Below are 21928 nucleotides of genomic sequence, written 5' to 3' on the forward strand. Positions count from 1 at the left end.
GCTTCATATCACAACCTGCAAGTGAGTGAAAATAACTGACAGCAGCTGCAAAAGAGATCGTCAGATAAAACATGCCCCAGGCGTGCCAAAATTTCAACACCCAGGTCACTCAACCTTTCGAATAAGATTTCCGATTTTCAATCTTATAAACATGCATTGGAAGGGACCCCTATGTCTCAAAATGCAAAGATTATTTATCAAAATAAACTGATGCTTTTGAAATCAAAGCGGTTATGAAAACAAAAACAAAATTATTTGACTGAATATGCATTTTATTGGTTGAACAAAAGTGGCTCATAACTGAGCAATACACAGGAAGCAATCCCTGAAAAGAGGTAATTGCGCACAAAAGGAAAATCTATCCTAATGGCAATGTGAACCCGTGATCTCATCGAGTTCTAACTCGGTTACACCCCATATGTCCTCAAGACTCTCCGTGCTTTCTGCCTTTTGAACAAGACGCTTCCGATCGATCCCTGCTGGGGATTATCCAGGTGTCTTAACCAAAGTACAAACGATCATGCTGGACGCAGTTGTTCGTTTCATTCCCTCTTTTGCCTGGACCACCCTTTCGGGTTTTCGGTCCACCGGGATACCCTTTTTTGCCCAAGCCGCCCTTGTGGGGTTTTCGACTTGCCAGGTGTACAGTATTTTTTTCTTTATCCCTAATTTTTGCCCGAACCTTTTTCATTTTTTTCGGTTCGCCGGGATGCCCATTTTTGCCTGGACTATTTTATTCTTTTCGTCCAGCGGGTCTCTTATACGAAGTATTTTTTAACGCGTCCGCATTCACAGGGGATGGAAAATCCTCGCCATCCATGGTCGTCAACTACAAGGCTCTGCTAGAGAAAACCTTCTTGACCACGACTGGACATTCATAATTGGGTGCCCACTTGCCCCGACGATTGTTCTGAGGAGGAAGGATCCTTTTCAACACCATATCTCCCACATAATATACACGAGGTCGCATCTTTCGGTCAAAAACACGCTTCATTCGCTGCTGGTACAACTGCCCATGACAAATGGCTGCCAGCCTCTTTTCCTCAATCAGGCTCAACTCTTCATACCGAGTCCTTATCCATTCAACCTCTTCCAATTTCACATCCATCAGGACTCTCCATGATGGGATCTGGACCTCGACCGGTAGCACGACTTCCATCCCATACACAAGCGAGAAAGGTGTTGCCCTAGTAGATGTATGCACTGAGGTTCGATACCCAGGATACAAGCTTCGTATTCAGCCACATTGTTGGTGCATTCAAATATTGGCCGAGCAGCAAAAGGAACATGGGATCCCTCGGCGTAACCAAAACATCACCAACTCCACTACCATTCACATTAACGGCCCCATCAAACATCAGAATCCACTCGGATTCAGGGTCAGGCCCCTCCTCCGGGATCGGTTCCTCACAATCTTTCGATTTGAGAAACATGATGTCCTCATCAGGGAACTCAAACTTCATCGGTTGATAATCCTCAATGGGTTGCTGGGCGAGGTAATCAGGCAATACACTCCCCTTAATTGCTTTTTGAGAGGTATACTGTATATCATATTCAGTCAAAATCATTTGCCATCTCGCAACCCATCCGGTCAATGCTAGCTTCTCAAATATATACTTGATCGGATCCGTCTTGGAAATCAACAAAGTGGTATGAACAAGCATATACTGTCTCAGTCGGCGAGCAGATCATACCAAAGCACAACAAGTTTTCTCGAGTAGTGAATATCTTGTTTCACAGTCGGTAAACTTTTTGCTAAGGTAGTAAATTGCATGCTCTTTTTGACCAGACTCGTCATGCTGCCCCAGTACACACCCCATAGACCCCTCGAGGACTGTCAAGTACAGGATTAGCGGTCATCCCTCCACAGGAGGCATCAGAATCGGAGGCTCCTGCAAATATTCTTTTATTTTTTCAAATGCCGTTTGGCAATCATTATTCCATCTGACCGTTTGATCTTTTCTCAACAACTTGAGTATGGGTTCACACGTGGCTGTTAGATGAGATATGAACCATGAAATGTAGTTCAATCTACCTAAGAAACCACGAACCTCTTTTTCTGTTCTCGGTTCAGGCATTTCTTGTATTGCTTTTACTTTAGCAGGATCAACGATTCCTCTTTCGCTTACAATAAACCCCAGCAACTTACCGGATCGCACTTCGAAAGTGTACTTATTCGGATTCAACCTCAATTTGAATCGTCTCAACCGGTCAAACAACTTGGCCAAGTCTACCAGCCCCTCTTCTGTTTGGGACTTTGATATCATGTCATCAACATAGCATTCGATCTCATGATGAATCATATCATGAAACAAAGTCACCATAGCTCTTTGATACGTGGCACCGACGTTCTTGAGACCGAATGGCATCACCTTATAGCAAAAAGTTCCCCACGGTGTGATAAACATTGTTTTCTCCATATCATCTGGCGACATTTTAATTTGATTATAGCCAGAAAAGCCAGCCATGAAGGAAAACACCGAGAATTGAGTTGTATTATCTACCAACACATCGATGTGAGGTAATAGGAAATCATCCTTCAAGCTAGCTCTGTTCAGATCCCGGTAGTCCACACACATTTTCACCTTTCCATCCTTCTTCGGCACCGGCACAATATTCGCGACCCAAGGCGGATAATTAGTGACAGCGAGGAAACCAACATCCAACTGCTTTTGAATCTCCTCTTTGATTTTCATGGCCATCTCGGGTCGAGTTCTGCGCAACTTCTGCTTCACCGGAGGACAGTCTTCTCTCAATGGTAACTTGTGCACAACAATATTGGTATCTAACCCTGGCATATCTTGATAACACCAGGCGAAGATATCAACATATTCTTTCAACAACGCTACCATTCTGCTCTTGACATTTACCTCCAATGCGGCCCCAACCGACCTCCTCGGTGCCTAGATTAACGATCTCAACTCGCTCCTCGTGCGGTTGAATCACCTTCTCCTCTTGTTTCAACAATCTGGCTAATTCTCCCAGCTGTTCACAATCTTCTTCGTCTTCTTCTTCGGCATGATAGATCGGATTGTCGAAGTCATATAGGGGTGTAACAGAATTGTTATCAATGAGATCTGGAGAATGCTCGCATCTGCATGAATATTGATTCATGCGTTGCTTTTGAGGTCGGAACGAGACAAATCAAAAGGAAGGAAAATGAAAACAAGCATTGCCATTTTTTTATTTTTTTAACTGCAAAAATAAATGAAAAATAGGGAACACCGCTTTTAATGTGAAAAACATCCATTTATTAATGATGCAAAATGTTGAAAAATGAAACACATGAGGTGACCCTTACAATGGACCATTACGTTTCGGGCAAAACGTATGGCTTTCATGCAAACAGAATTGAAAAACAGAAATATTACTCTTCACGCAGAGTGACAGTGATGATCTTTTCGCCCATCCAGTTCTGGATCTCCATTCCTGGTACGCACGGTTTTATCCACGAGTCCAGCTCGCAGTCACTGTCAATTTCCTCACCCACCGCACAGACGTGATCTGCATCCTCAAAAATTGCATTCACCCCCATAGGACCATGCATCGGCATGGGGTTAGCATTAACATTCGGCGTCGGGGCAAAATTAATGGCTTTAGAATCCACCAAATCTTGAATGACATGCTTAAGAGCTTTGCAACCCTCAATGTTATGCCCGGGTGCACCAGAATGGAACTCGCACTTGACGTTCTCATCGTAACCTGCAAGCCTTTGATCTGGTCCTACCGGAGCCAACGTCCTTGGTTGAACCAATCCAAGATCCTTCAACCTCTTAAACAGAAAGGTATACGTCACGGGTGGCCTATCAAACCGACGATCTGTCATCCTTCTTCTTACTTGGCACCCAACTCTCTGTGTTCTCTGTTGAGGTGATTGTTGTTGCTATTGTACAGATTGATTACCACCAGGAATCGTTACTGTAGCCGCATACGGGTGGTAATGATCCCTACCGTGTCCCCTTTGGGCATACACATCACTCGATTCACCCTCCTTCCTGCGCTGACCATTACCAAAGGGCTTCTTTACTCCAAACGACGGAGCATTTCCCTGTATTTTCCCCATTCTCAGCCAGCTTTCAATCCTCTCCACCTTCTCGGTGATTGCTTTTTGCCCCAAGGCGAACTCTTGCATGACGTTGATCAACTCACTCATCTTCTCTTTCAGCTCGAGAATGTCAGCGTTGGGTGGATCCATCAGTTTGGGTCTGTTGCGTCTGACAGGATATCTGAGCGGACGAGCTATGTGCAGAGGAATGACTCGGCGTGCGTGAGAAATGATTCCGCTAACAACCAAACACGTTAGAAACCGACACCTGCAAAATAGAAGACAAGTTATTATGACTCAGGCATGGATGCAATGTCTATCCGTATGAGGAACATTCTGTCCTTCGATCCTGGCTTCATCGAGACGGATAAAAATTCGACAACAACATTCTGACATCAGGATGTCTCTCAATCAGAATCTCAATCGAGAATGTACCCTGAGTATGGATAGACATGAGTTAGATGGAGATGAATGTGAAATGGGAATGATGCAGATGCATGAATGCAAGTCACAGTGCCATCCTCCAAGTCATCTGAACATCAACTGTGCGGAAGTTCCGGTCTCTGAACTGATCCCAACCATATGAGGGACCGAGTAACCACAAGTCCAACTTGGGAGTTCCGAAATAAATGGAACCGGAGGATACATCACCATCATCATAGGTAAATCACTGATCATGTGGACAAGCAACCCCAAATTCAACCTGGGGATCCAAAATAAACGAAACCCGCTGATAAATACCATGGACAGACCTCCGGCGTGTCAGAAATAAATATCCATAAATCCGACTGAACCAAAGTCACCATCACAGAATCACCAACAGGACCTGTATCTGTAAGAATCAAACCCTCCCCTCACAGGTGAATTCTAACAAGGTCATCCTAAGGCGGATAATGGTCTCGATAATCGGACAAGATACTCAACGGGTTTGCCCTTTCGGGTGTGCCGTTGCAGCTCTCATAAGATCATCTAAACCAAAGATCCGGGAAAGAACGGTCACCGAAGTCAACAGCTCAAAAGAGATAACCCAACCAGAGTGGAATACTCCAAACGGAAGGACTCTCTCAAAAGAACCTCGTCCGGCTGTGGTATGTCATGTCGTAACATCATGTCATCACAACATGTGAGGAAACATGAGACCACGCTAATCCTAGGTGTATACTCGGGCCTGGGTTTTAGCCCCACTCAGAACACCCACCCCAAATTAGAGGAACCAACCTGTACAGAATCCAACACAATGATAATATGATGCATGCAAACACATATGCAAATATATGCAATCACAACATAATAATCACAAATGCAATAAATAAAGCAGTAAAAGCAACCAAAACTACTCTAAGGAGCGCTAGGATTGACTCGCTTAGGGAAGATGGACCAGCAAGAGGTCAACTTCGTTATATCCCCAGCAGAGTCGCCAGCTGTCGCTCCATAGGATTTCCCGAATCCAGGTACAAATGCGAAAAAGAGTGGCGAGGAGAAAAGAATAGAGTCGCCAGCTATGTACTTTTATCCCAAGAAGAGGGAAAGGTAGTACTGCATAACCTAGAGGGAACGGATAAAACAAAGTCTCGAACCAAAGAAAACTGAGTAAGGGGGCCGTTTACGTGAAGGGAAGGTTATCGCACTCCTTCACGTCGGTGGTACTCTACAGGATCCACGTTTGTTATTTATGTCAAAAGTGTGTATAAAAATCCTATATGCAATGCGAAAGAGAGAAAATCAAAGTAGGGAAAATAAAGAGTTATTGCTTGCACAGGCCCTACCCTGCTGCATACGTATCTCAAGAAGGATTGAGAATCAGAGCACCATAGCTCGGCTAACCTATTTCTGTTTGTTTTGTGTTTTTTAGGTGAACGCCGCTACTACGCAATCTACCAGATGCTCGACCTTGGGAGACTTACTCACCTGTAGTAGAAGGAGTCAACGTGTCCTTAAGAGAAGATAGAGTTTGTTTGTGTTTTAGGAATGCTCATGCAAGAAAGGAAGTCCTAAACGAAGGAGCCGTGCTACCTTAATTGACATGCAAACGAGAGACTATACGAAGTCTAGCAATCCTATGGGGAGACTATAAGCAAGTCTCATAAGAGAACAACAAAAACTGGAAACAGAATGCCAATCAATGGTCTTACATCCAACTCCACACAACAAACAGGAAACAGAATGCCAACGGCTGGGCTTACATATAACTCCTCAAACAAATAGGAAACAGAAAGTCAATCAATGGCCTTACATCTAACTCCTAAAACAATGAACAAGCAACAAAGGCAAACACACAAAATGCAATCATCACACTCTATATACAAACAAGAGGCTCAGACAAACGGTTGGGCTTTAGTCAAGAGGGGTCATATCAACCTCGAAAAACAAGCCAAAACTGTAGGGGTGTTCTGAAGCTCTTAACCACTAACATTGAGAGTTAGGGTGAAGTTGATCAAAGAAGATGAGGATGAGACCTCATGCTCTTAACCTTGGCCAGGGTGAGCTCAAATCAAAGAAAACATGGGGATCCAGAATGAGGGACCCTATTCCACTTGACTGACTCTATACAAGATCTTGGGTGTTTATTCAAAAGCATCAGCACGTAGTGCGAGCATAATGAAAGACTCAACTGAATAACAGGGGATTGATTGCAAATCCCTTCTATCTGTCAATTGCCTCTACTCTTAAGAGGACTTAACAAGTAACATGCCTCATTTGGAGGTCTTTAGCACAAATGTAAACAATCACAATCATGGCCTCTTAAGGAGGACTTCAGCCAAATGCCTGCCAAAAAGGCGACAGGACTTCCAGACTACATGGAGAAAGAGAGTGGTTACCTAAGTGGTATACCAACCACACTCCAAAGCAAAGCTCAAGCAAGAGCTAAAAGTGACTAATGTACCTGTACAAAAGCCTAACAGTCAATATCTCAGACAGAAAAAACCAACAGACAACAACAGTGGAACTTTCCAATATCTACACAATGCAAGTCACAAATGCAAGCACTCAAATGAGTTCATCACATCAATGGACCTACAACACAACAAGAGTTAGGGATCAAAGCAACTTGTATCTCAAATAGTGAGACCACACCAACCATTAGTGCTAAATACCTGAAACACAAAGCTCAATTGGTAAGTACAAACCACTAGTGCAAAGACTAGGGTCAAAGGTAAGTCAAATGACCAAAACAGAAGTCAATATTTCACATGAAGCACATTCAATCAAACAAGAAAGAGTCCTCAAAAGGACCAAAGCCAATTCAAAAGGCAAAGCCATCAAATAATCAAGATAAGGCAAAGGAAAGCAATGTGATCAAAATTGGACAACAAGAATAGAAAATTCACATTAAAACAGAAATGTATCCAATGATCATGAAAATTTTTATGTGAGTTTAACATGTTATGAACAAGCATCATACCAAAAATTAAATCCAGAAGAGGTTAATTGGTGTATGAATGAAAATGCACGAGTACAACGCACAAAATGTTACACCAAATGTCACACTACATGTCCATATGTCCAAAACAGTGGTATCAAATGATAAAAATGCCAAACAAAAGCCAAAACATCATGTCACATGTTATGATCAGGCATGTCAAATTTCAAGGCAATTGGACTAAACATGAGAATTCCACAAAACAATTAGCACAACATAGCAAATTGGCATCATGTTCAAATAAGCAAGCATAATTAAAAATCTAGCAACACAAAAATCAGGAAATTAAAATCAAAAAATAATAGACATCAACACAAGCATGTGGAAAAAAGTTTCGATCAATTTGGACATGTTTTCTATTTTTAATGATTTTTGGAAGTTGAGTGAATAAAAGTGAAATAATATGAAATAAATGGAAAATGATATTTGGAATGAAAAAAACATCAACATGCATCAGGCAGGGATCGAACCAAGGCAAAGCAGGTCACAACGCTCAAGTAAAAAACAATTGGAAATATGCACTAGGGAAGAATCGAACACAGGCCAAGAAGGTCCAAGGCGCGCTCACAAAATAAATCAATTAAACCAACATTACCAAGGATCGAACACAGGTCTGGACGTTTGCAAGCGCGCTCAAGTGAAATAAAAGAAAAAAGCCAAGCGAAGGTTCGAACAGAGGTGTAGAAGGTTGCATGCGCGCTCAAATGAAACCCTAAGGCGCTGAACCAGACGGCCGGAATAGTGATTCCGGTCGTCTTCTCCGATCACATGCCGGTGGAGGTTCATCATTTTTTTCCAGAATCGCGCGTATCATACATCATTGGAAAGGTCTTGCTACCAGGAACAATAATATCATGATCAATTAGCCTAAAACTCCATGGATTAACCGGATCGAAGGAAAACAATATTAACATCAAAACTTCATTTTCACATATCTCACTCGATTCTTAACCAAATCAAATTCTAAAACTATCAGCATCATCAGCACAAAAGGATCTATCAGTTTATGTACATGAAAATGCAAATAATGAGGATCGAATTTCACCTACCTTGAGATGCAGTGATTGAAAACCGTGTCCTCAGGTGCTCAAATCCTCCAGATCTTCTCCTCTACTTGTATCTTGAAGCTTTGTGCACGAAATAGCAATTGAAATCCACTAGATCTAGCTTAATTTGAAGCTTCCATGTTCATCTTCAAGCTTTGGATATGCACGAATGTGCACCAAATTCTTCAATCCAATGGTTGAATCTCCATCAATGATGCATGATAAACATGATTATGCAAGAATTTTGTGGAATTGGATGAAGAAATTTGAAAATTGAAGAGAGAGAAAATTGAGAGGGAAATGAAATTTTGATCCAAAATTGTGTTATTCTCCTCTGAAATGTGATTAAGATTTGGCTTATATACTTCCCACTAATCATGCTGAAATTGAGATTAGGCATTGGCTAATTGAAAATTAAGGAGAAATGAGGTGCATGGCAAATTTGGCAAGTGTGCTTAGCATGAGCAATGTGCACGTGAACAGTGCCATGCTAAGCTTCAAATCCACTTAAAATCCTTCAATAATCAATGTGGGATTCGTATTTTGCTCATGTGATTCACCAAATTCAAATTATCCAAATTCCCTCCAAAATGCACTTGTGTAGACACTTAATCATGTGAGCTTCTTTCATGCAAGGCAATGATTGATTTTGAATCTCTTGGTCACAAGGAGCTTTTTGCAAAAAGAGTGGTTCAATTTGGAGTTTTGGATCAAAAGTTATGCCATGTCGAACTTCCATGTATACTTTGTGATCATTGGGCAATAACTTCTCAACCATTCATCAGAGGGTCATGATCTTGGACTTTTTGAAAAGAGGAGAGCAAAATATTCAACTTTCATGTTCACCAAAAATCCATTTGAAGCTTCTTTGATGTTGAAAAGTCAAGTTGAATGTGGACCAAAAACTTTCCATTTTTGGAAACTTTCAATTACATGTCACTTTCCATTTTTGGAAACTTTTGCCATGACTTCAAAATATTCAGGATAGATGTTTGTCATGATGAATAAACCTTGTTTGAACATGATTGAGATACTTCCACTCACTTCCTCATCTCAAAGCCCCTAGTTGACTGCACAGTTGACTTTTATGGTCCTCAGATGACCTAGAAATGTACTGATGAATTTGGGCCTCTACCACTTGGTAAAATTGCTTCAAAATGAACCCTAGCTCATATAAGCTCTTTAGAATAGTCATGTGGCCTTCATCTCAAGGAAATACTTGGTCTTTTGCACTGAGGATTCTCATGATGCCAATTCTGACTGATATTGTGCAATGCAATATGGAATGATAAATGACCTAAAAAATGAAATGAATGCATGAATGGGGAGGGAAAATTTGAGGTGCTACACATAGCAGGACCTTTCGCATGTACACCCTCGTAACCTTCATGTATGGATTTTATGGTCGTACTAGCTTCGTGTCTATCCACGCATCTGAGCAGTACGGATTCACAATTTCGCTTGTATAACACATCACTGTTTAGGAAGAACTTGGAAGAGAGTCTTCTCAGAGCCTTCTTATCGATAATGGATATACCCTCGAGATATTGTTGTTTCTCCAGAAACGTCTTTATGTCATAGAACCAGGGCTTATCATCAGGATCGGCCTCGATTGCTAGACAATGCGCTGGTTCGTCTAAGTGGTTGATATGGATAACTGGTGCTTCAGTCTTCCATTTGACTTTCAACATAGACGCCAACGTTACTAGAGCATCTGCTAACTGATTTTATTCCCTAGGAATATGATGAAAAGACATTTCATCAAAGTAGGGTACCCGTTTTCTGATATGCTCCTTGTAAGGTATCAACTTGCTATCTCGAGTGTCCCAATTACGTTTTACCTGACTTATTACCAGAGTTGAATCATCGTATACCTCAAGAATCTTGATCCTTAAGTCGATGGCCGCCTCCAAACTGTAGATACATGCTTCATATTCTACCATATTGTGGGTACAGTCAAAACATAATCTGGCGGTAAATGGAAGGTGGAAACCGGTGGGAGAAGTGATAACAACACCTATACCATGACCTCGAGCATTAGAAGCACCGTCGGACACGAGCGTCCATTGCGATCTTGGTTCGTGGCCTTCCTCGGGCCTGCCTCGAAGCCTGACATAGTAAAGTCTCTGATAAACATAATTTCTTTGTCTGGAAAGTTAAACCTCAACGGCTGATAACCTTCGGCAGGTAGGTGAGCAAGGTGGCCAGACATAACACTCCCCTTTATCACTTTCTGGGTCACATATTGAATATCATACTCGGTCAACAACATTTTCCACCGGGAAATTCTACCAGTAATAGCAGGCTTTTCGAAGATATACTTTATCGAATCCATTTTGGATATCAATAAACTTGTATGACAAATCATATATTGTCTCAGGCATCAAGCAGCCTAAGTCAAAGTACAACAAGTCTTCTCTAAAGGTGAGTATTTGGTCTCACAATTAGTGAATTTCTTGCTGAGATAGTAAATAACATATTTCTTCTTTCCTGTGTCGTCATGTTGACCCAAAACACAACCCATAGATTCATCGAGTATTGTGGCGTACATAATGAGAGGCCTACCAAGAACCGGTGGTATCAGGATTGGCGATTCTTGCAAGTACCTTTTTATTTTTGTCAGATGCCGCTTGGAAATCGTTGTTCCATACAATTGATTGATTCTTTCTCAGTAGTTTAAATATCGATTCGCGGGTAGCCAATAAGTGTGATATGAATCCGGAGATGTAATTGAGTCGGCCAAGGAAACCTTGGACCTCTTTTTCTGTTTGGAGAGATGGCATTTCTTGGATGGCATGAACTTTGTCGGGATCAGCCTCAATACCCTTTTAACTGACTATGAAACCAAAGAGTTTACCAGATCGTACCCCAAAAGTGAACTTATCTGGAATTGGATGCAACTTACACTTTCGAAGTCTGATAAACAATTTCCTCAGGTTCACCAAATGATCTTCCTCGGTTATGGATTTGGCAATCATGTCGTCCACGTAAACCTCAATCTCTTCATTGATCATGTTGTGAAAGAGGGTTACTGTAAGACCCCAATTTTGTCCCTAAGATCCCTCATGGCATCATATCATACCATATCATTGCCTCAAGGATCATAGTGCACCTTGCCTCCTTCCCTGTGGGTGGGTCATCTTTTGAGAGTGATTTCTTGATCACCAAGCATGTTTTGCATTTGTATATCATTGCTTTTCATTTTACCACTAACCAAAGTACAAAAATATGTCATCTAACCCTTGTCCTGCAGATGAAGCAATCAACAGTCAAAGCAGTCAAAGGCAGTCATTGAGCAATAGATGGTGGCCATTCTTGAGAATTTGGACACCACAATCATTCACAAGAGTTCATATGAGCCATGATGCTATTTTGAATCAGAATCCCAAGTGGTAGAGGCTTGAATCTCATCAAGGCATTCTTTAGTCAATTGAAACCCTAGCCAGTCAACTGCTCAGTCAACTGTTGGATTTGGAGGTGGGAAGTGATGGGAAATACTTCATTCATGTTCAAATAAGTCTCATTTGACATTTCAAACATCAACAATGAAGAAAATCAAGTCAGGTCAAAACTTTCCAAAAATAGAAAGTGACCTATAATTCAAAATTGCCAAAAATGGAAAGGTTTTAACCTAACTTCAACTTCAAATTACATGATAAAAAATGCTTCAAATGAAATTTTGTTGAACATGAAGCTTGTATATCTTTCTCTCCCATTTCCAAAAAGTCTAATATCATCCATTTCTCATGTGTGGTTAAGGAGATATGATCAAAACATGGCAAAGTGTACTAGAAGATTCAAATGTGCATAACTTCTCAACCAAATGTCCAATTCAAGTGGTTCTTTTTGCTAAATTCTTCTCTTGACTTCTACTATCCAAATCATGCATTGCATTACATGCATCCTCATCACATAATCATTTGCATTTTTTATTTAAATTTTGGAGGGAAAAATTCAAATTTGAAAATGAAGCATTGTTTGATCATTCTAGCATTGCATTTGGCTTCCAAACAGCATTTCAAGTGAATTCACATGCCACACGTGCACTGTTCCATTGCTTTTCTCATGCATAAGGTGAAATAGTATTTTTTCACAAACACTCCCATTTTCCCTAATCCAATTAGAAAAGGCTTAAGTGTGATTAACAACATGATTAGGAGGGAGTATAAAGGGCTAAGCATAACTGTTTTCTGATAACAACACTTCATAATTTTCAGATCTACAAAATTTCATCAAACTTTTCTCTCATTTTTTATCTCAATTTCTTCAAATCAATTTGCATTTCCTTGCTTAATTCATCATCTAGTATCATCACTGATCAAGATTCAAGCAAGATTCAAGGCAATTCGTGCAATCTGAAGCAGCTCAAAGCAAGAACTCATCAATGGTGAATTTCAAATTCTGTGGATTCGAGCTCAATTGAACATCAAGACCTCTTCCAATCAACTCCACAAGCTTGCTAGAGGAAGATCTAAGCAATGAAAGGCCTGGAACGCGTGAATTCGAAAGCTGCTCTCCAAGAGGTCATAAAATCGCGTCTCTCTTTTCTCAATTTCATTATGCTAAACTTGTAGATCGTGTTTGTGTGAGCATGCTGAGCTTTGAACCACTTAAAACCATGCCTTATTCACTTAGTTTCGATTGATTAAAGTTTCATGTTGAATTCTTGATTTGCTCGATCCCTTCGATTTAGGATGATCCATGCCATTTCAATGCTTGATTTGTACTCTCCATTGTTTGTGCTTCATGAATATGTGATTTATTTTAAGAACTGGAGATTTTGTTCTTGGAGTGTTCTTGAGTTTACTGTTCATGCGCGTGTTCTGTTGGAGAAGATGATCCAGGTCTTTAGCAACGCTTTTGATCCGTTTCCTTTCACGTTAAACCGTTGTCGTAGGTTCATGCTAGGGCTCGCGCGCTATTGGATGCATGCCGCGCCCATGCTGGCCTCTGATTGGCCAGGCGTTTCTTTAATGAAACGCCGCGTTTCATAGAGGCGCCAATTGCCACATTCAAATTAAATAATATAATTTCATTTTAATTCAATTTTGTTTGTTTCATTTCATTTCAATTTTTTTTGCATCATTTCAAAAAATCCAAAAATGATCCAAAAAATGTGAGGATTTTTGCATTGCCTTCCTTATTTTGTCTACTATTTTGTGATCATTGAAATCAAAGTTGTGGCTAGCTGATTAAATATTTTTCCTAGGGTTCTTGTATGTGTGTGCATTTTGAAATTGCTTTGCTTTTGCATTTGTGAAATTCTGGTTGTTGATCCAATGAATCTGAAAATTTACATGTTGAAACTAGACACTTTCCTAGATATTTTAGTGTAGAGTTTGCATTTTTATCATTTGTGGTTTCTGGTTTGTGAATTTTCTAAGTTGGTGTGACAATTTGTGTCACACCTTTTGATGTTCATCTTGTGCTATGTGTTTACCCTATCAGATGATGCTCAATTGTTCTGATTTTTTGCATGCTAATCATATGAAATGTCTTGAGTATGTATGACTTTTTCCAGATTTTTGTGATTCATTTCTGATTTAATTGAGATTTTTCATTCTGGTTGATCACATTTGCACTTTAAAATTGCCTTGAACTTCAATTGATCATAAAATGCATTTGGTAAATGATATTGATGTGAGACTTTTTGCTATGTGTCAATAATTGTTTGAAGTTTAATCATGTCAAATTTCAGCTTCTGTTTTGAATTTTTTCTCCATCTTTGACCCTAGGCTTTGACCTAGTGGTTTGCCTCTCATGTTTGAAGCTTTGTTTCAGGTTACACATTCAAGTTACACGATTGATGATGCCTCATCTTGAGAGCATTTAATATTTGCTTTTGATTACTAATGTGTGTTTTGTAGGTTGATGTTGACTCTCTTGAGTTTGAATTTTGGCTTACACATTGTGTATATTGGTTATCTGTTGCATTAACTGTTGGTTGTTTGTCTGTATAGTTGTACTGATTTGTTTGATGTTTCCACAGGTATATTAGTTTCTTAAGTTCATTGTGAACTTGCTTTTGCTTGGTTGCTTAACCACTTAGGTATAACCTCTCTTCTTCATGTAGTCTGGAAGACCTGGCCTGTTATGTGGTCAGGCACCTGTCTGAAGTCATCCTTAAGAGGCAATGCTTGTGATTGTTTACTCTTTGTGCCAAGCAGGAAAAGTCCTCATATGAGGCAATTGGTAGATAAAAGAGATGTGTAGTCAATCTCCTACTATTCAGTGTGTCATCCCTTTGCTCACATTACATGTTGATGCATTATGGATATTAACCCAAGATCTTATAGAGTCAAATCATTTGTGGAGAAGAGTTCCAACTTTCTGAACTCCCACACCTTCTATTATTCAATGCTCTCCCTGACCAGGGATAAGAGCCATGAGGCACACCCCTCATCTCCATTTCATCTGCTTCACCTTAACTCTCAATGTTAAGGTTAAGAGCACAACTTACCCCATTCCAGTTGACTGTAAAGTCTAACCTTGCTTGAGCCTAATTGCTTGTATATAGTCTGTGCTAATTGACTTGTGTGCTTGCTTACTTGATTCCTCTGTGCATATTTGCTTGAGTGTGCCTTAGTGCATTTATCATCATCATTTGTATATCATTTCATAAACTTTGCTTTATAGCATTTTGCTTTGTCCATGGAGGAGACAAGCATAAGTCCATTACTTGGCAGTTGTTCCAATGATATGGTGTGAGACTAGTATAAGTCCATTGATTGGCATCTGGTATCATTGTTTTGTTTTAGGAGATTGGTGTAAATCCATTGATTGGTATCCGGTATCCATGTTTGTTTGTGAGATTGGTATAAGTCCATTGATTGGCATCCGATATCATTGTTTTGTTTTAGGAGATTGGTGTAAATCCATTGATTGGTATCCGGTATCCATGTTTGTTTGTGAGATTGGTATAAGTCCATTGATTGGCATCCGATATCATTGTTTTGTTTTAGGAGATTGGTGTAAATCCATTGATTGGTATCCGGTATCCATGTTTGTTTGTGAGATTGGTATAAGTCCATTGATTGGCATCCGGTATCACCTTGCTTTGCTCATTTTCTTACTTGCATTGTTGCCTATTCCAAAGGAATCACTTGAATCATCCTCCATATGATTTCAAGAGGTGAACATCGAAGAAGTTTTACACTCCCCCACCCGCCTTTTGTTTCTTTAAACCTCCATTTGCATGCTAATCTCAAACCTGAAAAATATTGTGCAAACATTGTCATCTCTTTTCAAATTAGAAACCTAGGCTTTAGGCCTTTGATTTTTCAAACTCCATTTCATAATACTTCTTTGAATTGAATTCTAATCATACTTTGACCATCTTTTGTGAATAAATTCTAATTGGTTAATCCAACTAATTCAATTGTTTTGTGGCTTTGTCCATTCTTGATAAGTTTTCATACATTAGCCATAGGTTTGATTTATCCTAGTTGGTTGATGTTGACCTCACCTTGGTCCTTAGTGATTGAATTGTAAGACTTCCTTGCTTATTATAGGGTTAACCCCTCACTAGCAAGTTGAAGCTATTCTCACATGGTGGACTCGTTGTTTGTATAAGGTTGAGTTTTCTCCTGTGGATAACGAAAGACCTTAGGGCTTTTGTTTTAAAATGAACCCACTCATATTTTGGAATTTTTTTAGCCGAACTACGGTGTTTTGATCCTTACCTTCCATGGAAAGGTACTTAGGCAACGGGTTCATCCGTTCAAACACAAAAATAATAAATTGTATATTCTTTTCTCATCTTCCCAATCATGTTTGCACAATATGTCATAAACAAATAAACATTTTATACAACAAGTGTGAAAAGGGCTCCCTAGGAGTACCTAGGACGTTTTGGGTGCCTAACACCTTCCCATTGCGTAATTAACCCCTTACCCAGATTCTCTGATCTTTTCATTAGTTTTCTATGTGTAAAACTTCTTAGGCTTTTGTTCGCTTTTTAGCCAATCCTTTGGATAAATAAAAGTGCGGTGGCGACTCGATTCTTTGTATGCTTTGCTTTTGATTTAATCAATAAATCATAAAGTGACGAATACACCGCTACAGTTACCATGGCACGCTGATATGTTGCCCTTGCAATCTTTAAGCCGAATGGCATTACTTTGTAGCAGTAGGTTCCCCAAGGTGTGATGAAAGTTGTCTTCTCCATATCTTTTGGCGACATCTTTATCTGATTGTACCCAGAGAACCCATCCATGAAAGAAAAGACGGAAAACTGAGTTGTATTATCAACCAAAACGTCAATATGAGGCAAAGGGAAGTCATCCTTCGGACTCGCTCTATTGAGGTCCTGATAATCTACACACATTCTGACTTTACCATCTTTCTTCGGAACTGGGACGATATTGGCAACCCACTGCGGGTACTCATAAATGGCCAAAAGGCCAGCGTCAAACTGCTTCTTAACCTCTTCCCTGATCTTGAGTGCCAAGTCGGGTCTAGTCCTTCTGAGCTTTTACCTGACTGGAGGACATTCAGGATTGAGTGGCAAGTGATGTTCAACGATGCTGGTGTCTAACCCTGACATATCTTGATACGACCAAGAGAAGACGTCAACATACTTGTGCAATAACTCTACCAACTCGGAGTGTACATGCTTGGCAAGAGATTCTCCAACTTTTACTTCTTTTTTGTCAGTTTCAGAACCCAAATTAATGACATCCACTAGTCCTTTGTATGGCTGAATCTCTTTTTCTTCGTGCTCAAGGAGCCGTGCTAGTTCAGTTGGTAGTTCACAATCTTCCTCACTGTCGTCTTCAGCTTGGTTGATTGGAAATCCAGATTTACAATTGATTTTTGCCATGTTGTAATCAATAGTTTTGTTTGCTATGCATATGATGAGCTTATTTTAGTATGCTTTTTGAGAAAGTGGAAAAAACAAAAAAGAGATCTTTTGCCATTTTGTTGTTTTAGTGTAAAAGTAAAAATAACTAAAAGAAAAGGGAACGCATGTTTTGCATGCAAGATGTACTTTTTTATTTATTCACATAATACTTTTAAACATGGAGGCCCTTACAAGCTATCCTCTCGTCTCGGGCGGGGACGGGGGATTGAGAAAACAAAATGCATTACGCTTTTTCAGAGTATACTATCGGAATCGCGGTAGCCGTCCAATTGGGAAGCTTGAACCCTGGAGGACATCTGCGTATGAGGCTAGGCGCCTCGGGTTTGATGCCATTGGATTCTCTAATAACCGCCACAATATGGTCATTTTGAAAGTCGACGCTGTTGAATTTGACCTGGTTGAACTGGTTCTTCTTTGGGCTTGCCTTGCATGTTGCTAGGTGATAACTGATACCAAATATATCGCGTTTTTCTGCCAAATCGACAACTTTTCCCCAACTGGGAAGTGGCCATTTCTCCAATGTCTGCTTGGCCTTCTTACTGAGGATATAACGGCAGGGTATAATCGGTCATGATTGGCGGTAGCAGAACCGACTTCTTCAAATTCTAAACAGTGGAGCAAAATCTCAATAATCCCCTCATCTGTCTCGACATATCTGAATGACGAGAGTTCGATGACCAATAGATCTTCTTCACCATATACAATTACCAATTTATCATCAATCAAGAACTTTAGCCTTTGGTGCAACATGGAGGTGACTGCCCCAACGACATGAATCCACGGCCTGCCTAATAAACAACTGTAATCTGGGTTGATATCCATGACTTGGAAGGTAATACTAAACTTGTGGGGTCCAACACAGATGGGCAGATCGACTTCCCCAATAACCTGTCTTCGGGAACCATCAAAATCTCGGACGATGAGTGTGTTGGTCTTCATCTCGGGCCCCTTAAACTGTAATTGACTTAATGTAGATTTTGGCAATACATTAAGCGAAGAACCAGTATCAACGAGGACTCGGGATATGAGAGAGTCTGTGCACATGACCAAAATGTGTAGTGCTTTATTATGGGCATTCCCTTTAGGAGTTAGTTCTGCTTCGTTGAATCCTAAATACCTACTGGCAGTTATATTAGCAACCATGTCTTCTAATTGATCGACCGTGATATCTTGCATCACATGAGCGCTATTCAGATTTTTCAGCAATGCTTTACGGTGAGCCTCATAACTCAACAACAATGACAAGATAGATATTTTGGAGGGAGTCTGGTTCAACTGGTCGACAATTTTAAAGTCACTCTTCTTGATCAATTTGAGGAATTCTTGGCTTTCCTCAAAAGTGATGCTTTTCTTGTGATCGTCAATTTGCTCGTTCTCAACCGTCGCCCTTTTACCGTTAGACATTTCAGATTTTGCAGCTTTGTTGCCAATAACATTCGTCGGCACTAGAACAATTGTCATGTTTGGAGTGGCAGGTACAGTTTCCCCTGCCTGCGGAGTCGGAGTAGGAATGACCTTCTCCTTAGGCAGGATAATTGTGGTTGATGGAGACACCCTAGGAGTGTATTTTGGAGCGAATACACGGCCACTGCGAGACATGCCTCCCGCTCTAGCAATGTTGAAGATTTTAGTGTCAGGAATACAAATTTCTTTTCCTCCCAAATATGTTGTTGTCTCATAATTCCAAGGCACTTCCGTGGTGTTCTGATACGGAAACGGACTGGGCACACGTAAATGAATGGGCTTAACCCTCTTGGGAGGAGCTTCAACTTTCTTCTTCTTATACACAATAGTTATTGGTTCGATCATTGCAATTTCTTCTACCACTATGGACTTGGAGAACTGTATCAAACCCTGATCCATAAGCTTTTGTACACAACCCTTTAACTCGTCGCAATTGTCCGGATCATACTTGCATACTGCGCAATTATCATGCATACCTGCTAGAAACCCGAACTGCTTAAGTCTCTTCAATACAACTGACAGCAGAGTCCTTACATCATTGGCTCTCAATATGGATTCAGTTGTTTCCTCTCTGACTACATCATTGACTGCTGCACCATCGTGATTAGGCAAGGGATTTGTCTTCACATTGGGATTTTCCTCAGAGAAGAACAAGATCTCTTGGTTAATCAAATCATGGATCTTGTATTTGAGGGCCTAACAATCCTCTGTAGAGTGCACTATGAATCCAGAGTGATAAGCGCACGAAGCGTTAGGATCATGCTTAGGATGAAATGAAGGAGTGGCTGCAGGTATTTCTTTTAGTACGATAGCCCCTACATGGATCAGATATGGCACCAATTCTGTATATGGTATCAGGATCTTGTCGATCTAGGGACGGTTACTGTAAGACCCCAATTTTGACCCAAAGATCCCTTATGCAATTCCATCATAAGCATTAGGATTGGGATCATACCTTGGCATCCTCCTTACCCCCCCCCCCCCTCTTTCATTGGGGTTGTTTTGGGAGAGATCACCAAACACTTTTTAATTATATCATACTTTTATTTTATCATTTCACTAACCAAAATACCAAAAATATGTCTTTGCATTTGCCTAACTCTTTTGTAGGAAGGGCATGATCTCATTGATTCATCACGTTCCATCTAGGGTTTGAGACCCTTATGAACAAAGAGAACAACCAAGAATTGATTCAAGAATGGTTATTAGCATCATATATGAGTCCCAATGTTCTATACATGTTATATTGATCAAGTTTTCTTCAAGAGTTTGAGGGTGATTGGCCTTGGAAACCCTAGTTTGACTGGGTATCTTGAGTAACTTCTCCAACAAGCTATCTCACCAATTGATCAAATTTCTAAAGGGACACTTCAAAATTCATAACCTTATGCATATATGATCTACCATGAGCCTAAAAAGTCAAGAGAATTGGAAGTTAGCAAGCTGGTTGATGGTGGTTGGCCAGATGAATTCATCTGATCAAAACTGGGTCTCCCTAGACGCTATCTCCTACAATTTTCACAATATGAAAATGATTCCAAGAGAAAACTTACTCTAAATGACATTAAAAACAACTTTCATGTTGAGATCTAGAGCTAGTTTTGCTTGTAAAATCATTTTCTATGTTGAAACATTATAGGTCATTTTGTCTAAACCCTAATTTGAAAGTCAACTTCCCAAGGCCATAACTTGCTCAATTTTTATGAGATGAAATATTTACAAAATGCATAATCAAATTCAATGTGTATAATTCAACTTTTATGTTTGGAGTGAGAGTTAATTCAAATTGTTTGACCATTTTCAAGGTATATGAAATAGCTACAACTGTGATGAAGACATGTTTCTCATTTGAAGCTCATATAAAAAGTTAAGCAAGGTGGAATATTAAGACATATGGCTTGACACTTAGAAAAATTTTGATATGTCAAAAAATTCCAAACTTCCACCTCAAATTTCTTCAAGTTACAAAATCCAAATGGAAAAGTGTTGAATGTGAAAGTTATTCCTCATGATCTCACCATTCCAAAGAGCTCAAATCCATTCATTTTGGACAAGGAATGCATAGACTACGCATGGCATGAACATGGTGTCATCACATGGAAATGATCAAACTTCAAATCAAAATGTACACTTGCCTTGCGATCCAAGCTGAATTTAGATCATCTCACATTCATTTGTGGAGTTAAGGCAATAATTTTATGGGCCTATGCGCACCCATGCACCCATGCATCATCAATGACCAAATTTGGAAAGTGAACTCAAGTGTGCAAAAAGCATTGGATTCAGCTATAAATAGAGCCTCATATGCTCAGCAATTAAGACACATTCACGCCAACTTTGATCCCCCATCTCTAACCCTCACATTGCAAAGGATAAACCTGAGAAATTCATTTGAATTTGAGTTTGAATTTCCACTGTTTTGAAATTCAAATCTCCCGGAATCCACAACCTTTTGAGCACTTAATCCTTCTTCTGCAAGCATTTGGAGTGAGATCAAGCACGAGCTAGAAAAGGATCAGTTGAATCCAGACCTCCATTGAAGGTATTTCCCAAAAAATTTAATCTCTTCGATTCTCTCAAATTATTGCTCAATTCTATTGATTCTTTGGTTGTCTGAAGTCCTACCAATGTAGGCAAGAAGATTGAGTTGCTTTGAGGCTAAATCGAAGCAACTCAGTTCATGTACCTCAAATTTCAACTCCAAGTATCTCTCAATATATTTGGAGTTAGAGTGAATTGAGGCCAGATTCGAGCTCAGTGCCATTTTTACTTTGAAATCATGTCCTTGTTTTTAATTTTGGTGATGGTTGAAGGTGGACCAGTCTGGTGAGGTCCACCGGAGAAGAAGACCGAAGCTACAGCTTCGACCATGCGATGGCATGTCTCACAGCCACATGATCCTCTTGATTTATTTTAATCAAGATCGTTCCTTTTTAATACCATGCATATGGCGCGCTAACTAATATTCATCGTGGATAGCGTGTTCTCCACTACTTGATATGCCACCTCAATTAATGAGGGAGATCAAGTGGTCCACGTTTTTTCTGATATTTTCATTTTCATGTTTATTGCATTATTTTCAATAATTC

The sequence above is a fragment of the Lathyrus oleraceus genome, chromosome 5 (assembly GCF_024323335.1).
Source record: "Lathyrus oleraceus cultivar Zhongwan6 chromosome 5, CAAS_Psat_ZW6_1.0, whole genome shotgun sequence".
NCBI classification, from domain to species: domain Eukaryota; kingdom Viridiplantae; phylum Streptophyta; class Magnoliopsida; order Fabales; family Fabaceae; genus Lathyrus; species Lathyrus oleraceus.